The sequence below is a fragment of the Epinephelus fuscoguttatus genome, linkage group LG19 (assembly GCF_011397635.1).
Source record: "Epinephelus fuscoguttatus linkage group LG19, E.fuscoguttatus.final_Chr_v1".
NCBI lineage: Eukaryota > Metazoa > Chordata > Actinopteri > Perciformes > Serranidae > Epinephelus > Epinephelus fuscoguttatus.
This window is the reverse complement of record NC_064770.1, coordinates 16,589,923-16,601,318: the sequence shown is the minus strand read 5'-3', so window position 1 is coordinate 16,601,318 and position 11,396 is coordinate 16,589,923. Positions and strand designations below refer to the sequence as shown.

The 11,396-nt window shown below is 42.7% G+C and overlaps 1 long non-coding RNA gene across 1 annotated transcript in view; it reads right to left on the bottom strand.

The window, feature by feature from the left end:
- Positions 1-2,026: 2,026 nt before the first annotated feature.
- The window catches only part of LOC125879366 (uncharacterized), a 30,183-nt gene continuing 20,813 nt past the window's right edge, over positions 2,027-11,396 (bottom strand). Inside the window, exons 5-6 of the long non-coding RNA XR_007447859.1 lie at positions 7,350-7,614; positions 2,027-2,372 (exon numbers count right to left, since the gene is read on the bottom strand). This is a non-coding gene — a long non-coding RNA (uncharacterized LOC125879366). The remainder of the gene's footprint in view (positions 2,373-7,349; positions 7,615-11,396) is intronic.

Here is an 11,396-nt window from a genome sequence, read left to right as displayed (position 1 = left end):
TTTGAAAAAAAAAAAAAAAAGTAAGAACTTTTATGTAATCATAATTATTCAAAAGAAGCAAAAGTTTCAGAGGAATATCATCCATTAACTTACAGAAATATGAACACATGAAGCATGCAATAAAAACGCATCTACCCACTAATGCATTGTTTAGTCGAAATATTTGTTGGATTGCAAACTTACAAATATTCAGATTATATATCAAATAATTCAACTGTAAGATAATTGAATCCTGGAGGGGCTGTTAAACGTCTCCTGGCTGTGATGAAGACAAAGAAATTGGGAAATGAGTTGACTGGTTTATTGAAATGGGAGCTCTGCTCGAGACAGTACACTGAGAGATGGAGACCTGAGAAAGAGCATGCAGGGAATGGATGCAGCAAGCATGACAAAAGCTTTGTGTAATGATGTCATTCTCAATTACTAACCCCTGTCACCCTTGGGTGTCACGGACGAGTTTTCACCATGAACAAAAAGAGTCAAGATCAATCAGAGAGATGCATCAGTGAACTGGGCTGATTTCACTGCTGCTGAGCTGCTAACTGTGTTATCGACATTTGTTTGTTGAATTTTTAATTAAATGAAATGTGTGTTTGCTACAGTATACTGGAGTGTGCATTGCTTCATGTTCAACACTTTCAAACTACTGTACTGCACTGTGGGAGAGAGCGTGCATTATTGTTTGCGACACTGGGGATTACAAGGAAGTCTTGTCTGTGCCAGAGCCTGCTGCTGCAGAGCCAGGCCGACACTAGATTTAAAAGTCTTCATGCCGGGATGCTGAATTAAACATTGCATGCATGCCATCCTCAATCTGCGCCCCTTCAAACAATCCAAGAGAGTGTAATTAGTCACACGGTGCTGTCTTCTCTTTTGGAAACGTGACACGCTGAACACACACAAGGCTAAAGTCAGGATTAACGCATATGGACAAAGTGTCCCACAAAGAGGAAGGACAATTATGACATCTTAAATCCCACAGCATGTCCCCATGGTCGCCATCACTTATCCAAGACATTTTCTCACCGATTTTGGTACTGCTGCTTTTTTTTTTTTGCAACAATCAAGCCACCTGTCAATTACTGTAAAAACACTTGCAGGGAGATGACAGAGTATCCAGTAGAGACACTGCAAAAAAAGTAATTCTGTTTCAACCAGGATGCATGGAGCTGTGGATTCATGACAACCCTCTGAAGAAGAGAGATCAAGATCTGTGCTTCTGGTGCCACCGAGTCAGAAGAGTCAAGTAGCCCCCTGTAGACAAGCCATATGGCCTAGGAAGAGTTTCATGGGTGAATATGTGCAGCAGCAAGCACCATGCCAGTCCCTCTGCTGATTTCTCATTATCGAGGAATAAATAGAACAAGACAACAAAACAGTGGCCCTGTTGTGTCATACCCATTCTGACTTCGGTGTGAGACAGATGGTACAAACTAAATGGCAAGATTTGAATAGTTGGGAAACTGGGCAGAAGCACTAAGCACAACAAACAACAAACTGTGATGAAGAGGGAATTCAATTCTTCTTCCTATCTCCACATTTTGTGAATAACATCATAATTTTCTTTCTTTCTCACCTGTTTTGTGCTGCATGACCAAGTGTCACTTTTAACAGCAATCAGAATGACTGCGCCCGCACCAGTTCTTGCTTTATTGCCTGTACAAGCAGAGTGTGTGGCAGTGGCGTGGGAGGCTGTAGGGGAGTCACAGGGAACAGCAGATGCCAGGTCTCCTCCAAGGTGGCTGACGGGCGGGCAGGCAAGGCAGACAAGCACAGGATGCAAAAAGCTGAGGCAGAGAGGCTACCTGTAAATATAGCACAGCAGCTCAGAAGCTTCGGTTTCCATTAAATAGCCATGTATTTCTCAGCTCCTGGCTTTATTGCACCGTTGCTTCGGGAGTGGGAGCCCAGGAGGCTCTTCAACATTATTAGCAGCTCACAGTACATAATCCCACAGCAGATTCTCGTCTATCTTCAGACCAGACTGAGATATATAGAGAGAGATGAGGAGTGAGTATGGGGGGGTGGGGTTGGAGAGCAGACGAGGAGGGAGGGTTGCTGGCTGTTGTCAGTCTTTGTAAGTCCAAGTCATTGACGCAAAAGGACAGAAAGAGAGGCAGACATACATTGTAAAAGCCTCTGTGTTTCTCGTCATGGTGTCAAGCTAGTTCAATGACAGACACCAGATGGTGGCCCGTCTCTAGAGGTCCCATGTGTCTCACTAAGTCATGAGGCCAGACACTGTGCCAGTGCCCTCCTCTTCCATTCCTTTAGAAGGGGATGAAGCCACCTCATTCGGCCTCCCCAGTGCCTCAGCCTGGTTCCACTCCTGACGCTGCTGGACACTCAGGTGCTGTAGGCTAGTGGAGAAACTGAGAGGCGGTGAAAAGAGGCAAATTTGCAACTCTCAATAACAATACATCAGTTCATGTTCATCATTATAAAAAAACATAGCTGTAACTCCCTCAAATCGTCCATCTTCATGTCAGAAGAAGAAACACAATAGCTTTAATTCATCATGTTCAAGGGTTGCACAGTGAATCTGGCCTTGCAGACCAGACACTGACTCATCATTTAAGCAAGTGGGAGAAACACACAATGTAAGACAAAAACATTTCCACTGATCCCTGTTCAGTGTTTATGTACTTTCTATTGATTATTCGGGGATAGGTATATATTACATCTGAATTTATGAACAATTTAATTAATGTGTGAACATGTTGGCTTCTGGAGTTACTTCATCACCAACAGAGACCTAAGACATTTGATTAAAAGAAGACATTTTTGTAAGGTACGGTTTGTTCTCAACCCCACTGAGACTGTCGCAATAACCTCAGTGCTGCAATACTGCGCTACATGGGATGACAAACAGCCACCATGTGTGTATTACTGAACTGGCCTATCGGGCCCAGACCCAGGGGCCCAATAGCCCAGGACCTCTGCATGAAGTTTTGCTGTTACTAACTTTGCATTCCTGGTCAAAGGGCTTCTGTCAATAACAGTCCTAAAAAAAAGTGTGGTGAGACATTGAGTATCTACTACTCTTCTGTCCTTTTTTTCTGGTCATCGAGTTAAAAACTATTTAACTGTAGCTCACCCTTGTCACTTTTGACCTAGCCGTCCAATCACAGTGAAGGAGGGGCAGGACAAATGCCACAAAGCCCAACCGTCACATCGCTGACAAACTACAACAATGGTAAAGAAATCACATAACATATGAATAACAGGTCCATGTTTGCTCCCCACGTACTTCAGCCTTGCCTTCATCCAGGGCAAATGGGTACATTTTCACTTGCGCAGATTAATTGTATCATGTCAACCAGGCGCAACCAAAGTGTCTCAGCTGAAAAAACGCTGGTGTCTCATTGCTCTCACCATGTATTTTATTCAACAACAATAAACCTGATGATAGCCTAAAAATAAAACGTACTCACAAACCACTAAAATCAGGATAATAACTTGCAAAAACTTGCAAAAGCCCTAAGCCATGCAGTAAACATGCTATCTAAAGGTGCTAGAGTGACAAAGACAGGTTGTGGCATTTTGTTCCAAATATTTTGTGATCAGAAAGGTAAAAACTGAGGGTGCTTTAGTTTATTTTATTTTTAATACTTACTATCATTTGGGACTTCTGGTGCTGAATGAATGCAACTAAAACCGTATAAACTTTTTAAAAAGCATAGTATTATTTAAGTTTAAAGAAACAACATAAAAGTTAGGAGAGGAAAATATAAAATGGCAGTGCACAAACTGGAACACGAGTGTGTGTTATATTCTTTAAATAGACAAACCATTGAGATGCCGTCATCCACAATTACACACTAAACACAACAGCTCATCACGTACTGAGCTGTTCACATCCTGTGTCAGAAGATGAAGATACGATCTTCATATCCTTCTGCGAAATGTCTCATTAACATTGTTAACTTATGTGGTAGTCACGACGCTTGGCACCAGCCTGTTAGATAATGTCGAGATTAGCAGCAGCAAGGGACACAGCAAACACGACATCACAACAACCCTCATAACACAGGACTTACTGATATGTTGGATGAGGAGACATGTGTTGCTATGGCACAAAGAGCACCTCATCATCCTGACAAGACTTTTTGTGCACTGTGTTATTATATGACATTGATGGCACAAATGAACAGCGTCAAACCGCAAAATCACCCCACTTGACTGACTGTTTTCTACGCTCATTGTAGTTTGTCATGTAGAACCTGTAATCTTGCCCCCATGGCTTTTGCTTTTTTTTTTCTCCTGATCTTCTGAAAATTAAAGTCATTTGAATTTAAGATTGCTGCCAGATGTTTGTGGAAGTACTAAATAAGCAGGCAAATAACCCGGGTCTATGTGATTTTGTCACCACTTTTGAAAGCAGTGTTTCAAATGGATAGTGTTATCCTAAATTGTTAGGCACAATCACAGTTATTTGTATGTGATATTATCTGTGTGAGAAGGAGGAAGGGAGTGAAGACAACATAATTTTTGGAAATCTACACTGACTCTTATCCAATCACTAATACACCTATTAAAGGCACCCTATGCAGGAATTTTCAGTTTGTAAACACAACATTCAAGTTCCCTCCTCCCAATGCTTCTATAGGTACATAGGCTACACTGCAAGCAAACAACAACCTCTGGGGTTAAAAAAAAAAAAAAAAAAGAAAAAAGAAGCCAATGCCAAAGTGTTAACAACTGCACTACTTCAAAATGGCCACTTGAGGCTGGCTCCAAGAGCAGGTCAAGCCTCATACTGTAGATCCCCAATGTCAAAATGCTCAGCTTTGCCGCATTAGTAAACCTGTTTACCACCTGATACAAATGTTTTGGTCTCTATAGCAAATTTCCCTGTTTGGGACAACTGTACAGGGGTGAATTTTTATATTCCCCACCTGCATAGCCCCTTGAGTGAGAGGTGGATGCCGTACATTGACAACTCACTGACAAGGTAACACCGTTGGATAGGTAACGTAACCATGATGTAACCTCAGATTGACAAAGTGAGGGTGCAGCCACAGCTGTTGCTCTTTAGTGTGTTCTTTTAGTTTGTGAAAGTTAGTTGTATAGTTTTGGTTGCCTAATAAAAGTCTTGTTTGGTGTTTGGTTGTACATCGGACATCTTATGGTTTTAAGCCTGTTTCTCGTTAGCAAAAATTAGCATTAGAATTAGCATTGTCACAGTTAACCATAGCTGTAAATTAAATGTCCAAAGCTAGCAGTTAGTATTAGCGTTATCTCCACCCCTCACCCTCCAAATACAGTCACCTCAGGCTCTAAAGAAACCAAGATGGCGATGGCCAAAATGCCAAACTTGAGGCTTCACAACAAAGTGATGAGTGATGTCACGAGTGCAAGCTACTATTGTAGGACTGCTACATTTGTTGTGATAGAAAAGGCGGCACTTTAGCAAGCTAACTAAGCTAACCGCTGGCACCTACCTGTCCAACAGAAAACAAGCCAACTTTGCTATCAGTGCTCGCCAGCCAGTGAAAGCCAACCTTATAGTCACTCTTGTTTTGGAACAAGCTGTCTGCTTTTGCATTTTTTCTGTGCTGTTTTTACAGTTTTCGTTGCTTCCTCTTGGGTGTGTGCTGCTTACAACCTGGCACCTGGTCGCGACCTTTTCAAAAAAGTCTTGACCTCACCTGTGGACTCTTTTTGGGTGGGGACTACACACCACTACCCAAATGTTGCAGCCCATAAACTTCCCTAATATAGCTAAATGAGAAGAAAATGAGAAAATCCTAATTGAATCTGGTGGCTGCCCTCCTACTTCTCAACCCCCCTGATTAGAATAGGCCAATCTGAGGCAGAGTAGGGCAAGTCATGCCTTCGCCATCCTAGGAATAAAAATCTCAGCTAGCATCTCAGCTAACCTTAGCAGCCAAAACAGCCCTGTTCTTATAACACATTCATGCACTCCATGGCCATGGAGCTATTGGTTAACACAACCACAAGAGAAAAAGAAAGGTGATAAAATACATGGTGAGAAATGGCATGTAGTACAGTGTTGCTGAGGTGCGGCGTTTCCGCCAGGCAGAGGGCATGATCTCTGCGCTGCCACTCACTTCTAGTGGTTTGTCAGTGATCATGGGGAGAGAATACCTCTGTATGCGTCTCTACATTGTTTTGAATTATACCTTTAATAAAGAAAGTAAAACAAAATAACACAAGCAAAAAGTGCATATCTTCACAATCCATACTCCTGAGTAGTGATAGCTTTATCTTACTTCAGTACAAAAGATAATTATGGAAAATCACTAATGTGGACACTGTAAAAGAAAAAATGTAACAACTTAAAACCCTGAAAGTTGTGTATCATGCACTTTGGATAATTGACACCAGTGGTCCTCCCCTGGCAGAGCACATTAAACCTGCTGTATGTGCATGTCATTGCTCACATGTATTTTGCCTCCCAACTCCCCCATGGCAAAACCCCCAGCTGCCTCACTGCTCTGCTATTCTGCTTGGCAAGATCACTATCACCACTCGCCACTTAGCATCTGCCCAGTAGCATCTCTGCAGAAATTTCACATCTTCCCCACTTATCCACCTTCTCATCCCCTCCCCGCCGCCCCTTTGCTCTCCCTGCTCACTCCAGCCGCCCCTCCACTCACCCTTCTCACGCACTCTGCTGGCTGCTGTGACATTTGCCATTTAGACGAGGGAAGAGGGACAAACCCTTATCCAATCTCTGACCTTTTCCCCTCTCTCCCTCTCTGGCGTCACTGACGCATTCACTGCCAATTTCACTGACAATGAATCCCTGAGACTAAAAATAAAATTCAAGATAAATAACTTGATTGCATGTAATGTATGTAAGGTGCTTGTGTTTTGGGTTTGTTCGAGCAGAGTTTCTCCACCCAATGATATTTACCTGATAACCTGTCTGAACACTGTACCTAACTGCCTTACTTAATGCAGGTAACTGCTGCAGCAGCAGTAAAGGTTAATGAATGCTCATTGAATGCCACATGCCATGGGCCGCTTTGGGGCATTATGTATTCAGCTTATTCAGTAGTTGGCCTACTGATGATCTACTGTACATTTTCTGTCCACAGCAGAGCTGCTAGAAAAATCCTCTCGAGACGGTATAAATATCTCATTATGTCCGGACTACATGTGAAGGACAAGCGCTTAAAGTTAAGAATGTTTTTTTCTTATGTGTTCTAACAACAACTTTACCGCCAGAGCAGTTAAAATCAGGCAGACTGATTACAGCAACCATAACCATTACACAACAGGTTACCTCTAATTTAAGTGGTAGGAGGGCTCGAGAATTCAGAAGTGTGCCAAGATAAGGCTTACCTGACATGTCAAAGCAAGAGCCATCCAACAATCACCTTGTCAAAGCTGTGATCTCCCTTTCCTTCCCTCCAGCAGCAGCAGCGGCGGCAGCAGCAGGGTGCTGGTGACACATATGGCCAATTATAGGTGGAAGTGGAGAAGATGATGTGAGCTGAAAGCTTGTTCACACGTGGCGGGTGTCCAGACGGCCAGGGGCTGCATGGTGGAGGGCCGTGGGAGAGAAAAACTCATCAATAGCTTAGCTCTCCTCTTCTCCTTCCTTCTCCTCTCCTTTCCTCTCCTCTCCATTCTTCCGCAGGTCTGTGGCAAATCAAAGACTACTTTTTAGCCGATCAATACTGCCCCTTAACTTCCCGTTATTACTCCGCAGCCAGAATAGGGGTTAGAGAGGGAGATGCAATATTCAGTTCATAAATCATGCAGTAAAAAAATGTCAGGGGGGTAATTGTGGTTTTCTAACACCCTTTAAAGGGAAGCAGATTTTATTAGTGGGTTAACGTCACCGGGCGACCCTCATTCCTTCTCATTATTGGCTCATGGAAGCACCATCAAACCTTAAACGTTACAACACTTCTCAAAGGACCCTGGCCTCATTTCTCAAATACACACCGCTGCTGAACATGCAGGTAGTGAGTGAGTGGCACTAAACACGATATCCTTACACAGGAAAGCTGTGTTTGTTTGTAATACATGACAGGATTGTCTTGGTCAAACTCATTGTCTGGGCTTTTCTTTTACTCCTAATCATTGATTTGTTTAGTGTATCACTTTCTACACTGCCAGTTTCCTGAACAAATAAAAAGCCTCCTCTATACACACAAATACATAGCACAAATAACTGGAATGATTGCCTCATTAAGGTGCTACAGAGTACTGTTTTACTCCCCCTCTCTCTCTTTCTCTTCACTCTCTCTCTCCAATGAATTTCAATTGGCCAATAATTTTCCACCATATCCCCCAGTTACAGCGTTTTTGTCACATCTTTTAGTGATTAAATGGATCGATTTCTGTTCTCTGTGGGTGATTAATCCCACAGGGTTAGAGAGATTACAGAGAGGGAGCCACAGAGAAGCCTTCTTAATGGATTCACACAGAGAGCCTTCCATTCACAGGGCTAATGAGATTGGATTACAGGACCGGGGCTTCAGAGAGGAGAGGGAAAACTCATGCGAAGAAACACACGTCCAATGGGATGTAAGTCAGGACAAAAGAAAAGTGGTTTTATGATGAGAAACATCTTGGCGCTAAGAGTCACATGCAAAGAATGACCTCTCCTAGTGTGCCGTCCTAGTGACCCTTCTTGCTGTTTTTCTGGACTGGGACTGAAAAACTCAACACCTGCTTGGTTGGTGGGGGTTCATACCTCAGCGCTTAACTTGTGTGATATTCTCGCAGTGAAGTCTCACATATGATTGATCATAGTCATTATTAGTCAGTGGGACGGGTGAGCGGTGCAAGGGATCATTGCAGCGAGCCACTGCAGCCGCTACAGTCATCTGGGTGTCCCACATAGCCCAGCTGTTGAAGGCTGGAAGGAGATGGGGCGGTGAGGGGGTTTGGTGACAGTGGGTGGGGCCTCAGAGGCTCATATCTGTCCTCCACAGCTGGACATGGAAGCAAGAGGGCAAGCCATGACTCTTGTGGTCCAAAGGACTGGAACTCCCTCTCAGATGGGTTATCTGAGTCATGCCCCACAGCTTCAAACCTCCTCTAAAGCTGCAGTGGAGAGTGGTAGATGGACTGGGGGGAAGGTAGAGGAAAGAAAGCGTGTCGTTGAGTTTTAAAGCACATGTATGACCCACAGGGGGGGGGATCAGAGGCCCCAATCACAGCTGGAGGTCATCCGTGTTACAGGGATGGAATAAAAGGCGAAGCTGGCTGAAGCCGGTTACTCCAGGTCATCGCACAAGTGATAGCCCCATTTCATCTGGAGTGTATAGACTAAATGCCTACAGAGTGTGACAGATTACAGAGAGGAAAGCACGCTCTTTAATCTTTCCCTGGTCTCTCAGTGGATCTATCAGTCTAACAAAATGGCGTGTGTATCTCTGTATATGGTATTTGCTTTGTTTTTCATGAACACAGCAGCTGCTTGTTACAACTAGGAAGGTATCACTGAACAATGGATGGAAATGAAGCTGTTTATACATAGAAAATAGGAGCTAACATTTGTTATAGCAAGGTCATAAATAAATCAAAATCCAAAGTTTGTATATTTGGTTAATATTTAATATGTGTTGTAAAAGTGGAAAACACACTACACAAACATATTCCGCCCCACACACACTGTAGTACTGTATCTCCACAAGGCAAGATTGTTTTCTATTTATGTGCATGAGATATTTAGACAGATTATAGGACGAATTTATTTGGCAAGACTTCGGTGCATGTTTCGTATCATACCACTGTACTGAAATCAGTAGTGACAGGTCATGAGGGGGCAATGAAGAAACAAACAGGGCCCTGAGGTAACACGTCTCATCCCAGAGCAAAGGGCGTCGCTGACAGGAAACCATGAACCAACTAAAAAAGCAAACAAGCGCCCGGGTGCCCTCAGCAAGGAGTCACCCACTGTCCCCATCCTACCCTGTCTGCTACAGCCTGGCCAGGATACCCCCGACATTACTGGGGGATATTACTGTGTGGAGAACACGCTTTTACACACACACACACACACACACACACACACACACAGAAATGCTCAGGCTACTTCAGGTTTCGGGTTTTCAAATGAAGCGTACCTCCCCAGTGTGGCTTGAGCGACAATTTGAAAATGTGTCTTGGAGTCCTAACTCAATAAAATCCAAACCCACAGAAATGAAACACATATTTTTTGATTCATTGTGACTAAGTCTTTCTGAGGATATAAGTATCTATGTCCATCATGAGTAAACATCCATAAATTCACCTTGAAATTATGGAAAAAAGACATTCCTTATAACTCTAGAAGTTGCATGAAAATCATCATGTGTTTGAGTTCTCTTGAGTATCAAAGTAAAGCAGTGATAGCTTTCTGAATATCCATTGCTATATTTCAAACAGGGAGGGCTAATAGTTAATTCTTCATACTTTTATTTTGCTGCAATGTAAACAAATATCACCAAAAAAGGGGCTCACAAGGGGGACTGTGAAAACCACTATTCTACTTCATGAACTACACTTGCATGCGAAACTATGAATGTGTTTTTAAAAAATAGGTGGTCTCATTATGTTAATCTGGTGCCCCATGAATGCACCACTTGTTAAAGACCAGCACTAAAAGCTTCTGAAAAGGCTTCAGATCTTAAGTATTTCTCTGAAATTATCTATGCAACACATTCTCACTTCGACCTTGTCACATACTGATGCTTGGTCATGGACTTTCCACATCCAGATACAACATGCAATGTACCCTGGGTGTGTGGTTGTTGACGTTCTGGGACGCCATGTAAAGTTCTGCCTGTTACATGCATTGTCTCCTTTCATACTACACTTCTTTTTTCACAAGATTTACCATTTTTATACAATCTCTGTCAAAATAAATGCACTTCTCCAGTACAACGCCGCAAATTGGCATTTTATTTCCCCATTAACAACTAACGCACGTGGTTGGGTTTAGGCACCAGAAGCACATAGTTGGGTTTAGGAAAAAAAGAACAATCTTACAGGACACAAAGACCGCTCTCCCATGGGAAAGTCCACTACCCTTTCAAGCCACCAAACTTGATTTTTCACCACTTTAACTTTCCTTCTTGTCCTGCCATGTGTATCATGCTGACATTATAGGACAGTTGTTATCGTCACTGTCTGACACTGGAAGTCACTGCCCAATTTCATAACGTCAAGAACTGTAACTGTAACGTTAAAGTCCTAATGTTAACTAAGGATATAAAGTTGCCTGAAATGTCACCATTTTTCATTGCCTAAAGTTGGAATAAGCATTTTGAGTTGTTGTTGAATAAAGACTAAAACTAGGAAGGATAAAATTGACTAGACTGTCGCTAAAACTAACGTAGATTTTAATCTAAAGGCTAAGACCAAGACTGAATTGAAACAGCTGCCAAAATTAAAATTGTTAATGTTCAAAAAGTCCAAACACTGTC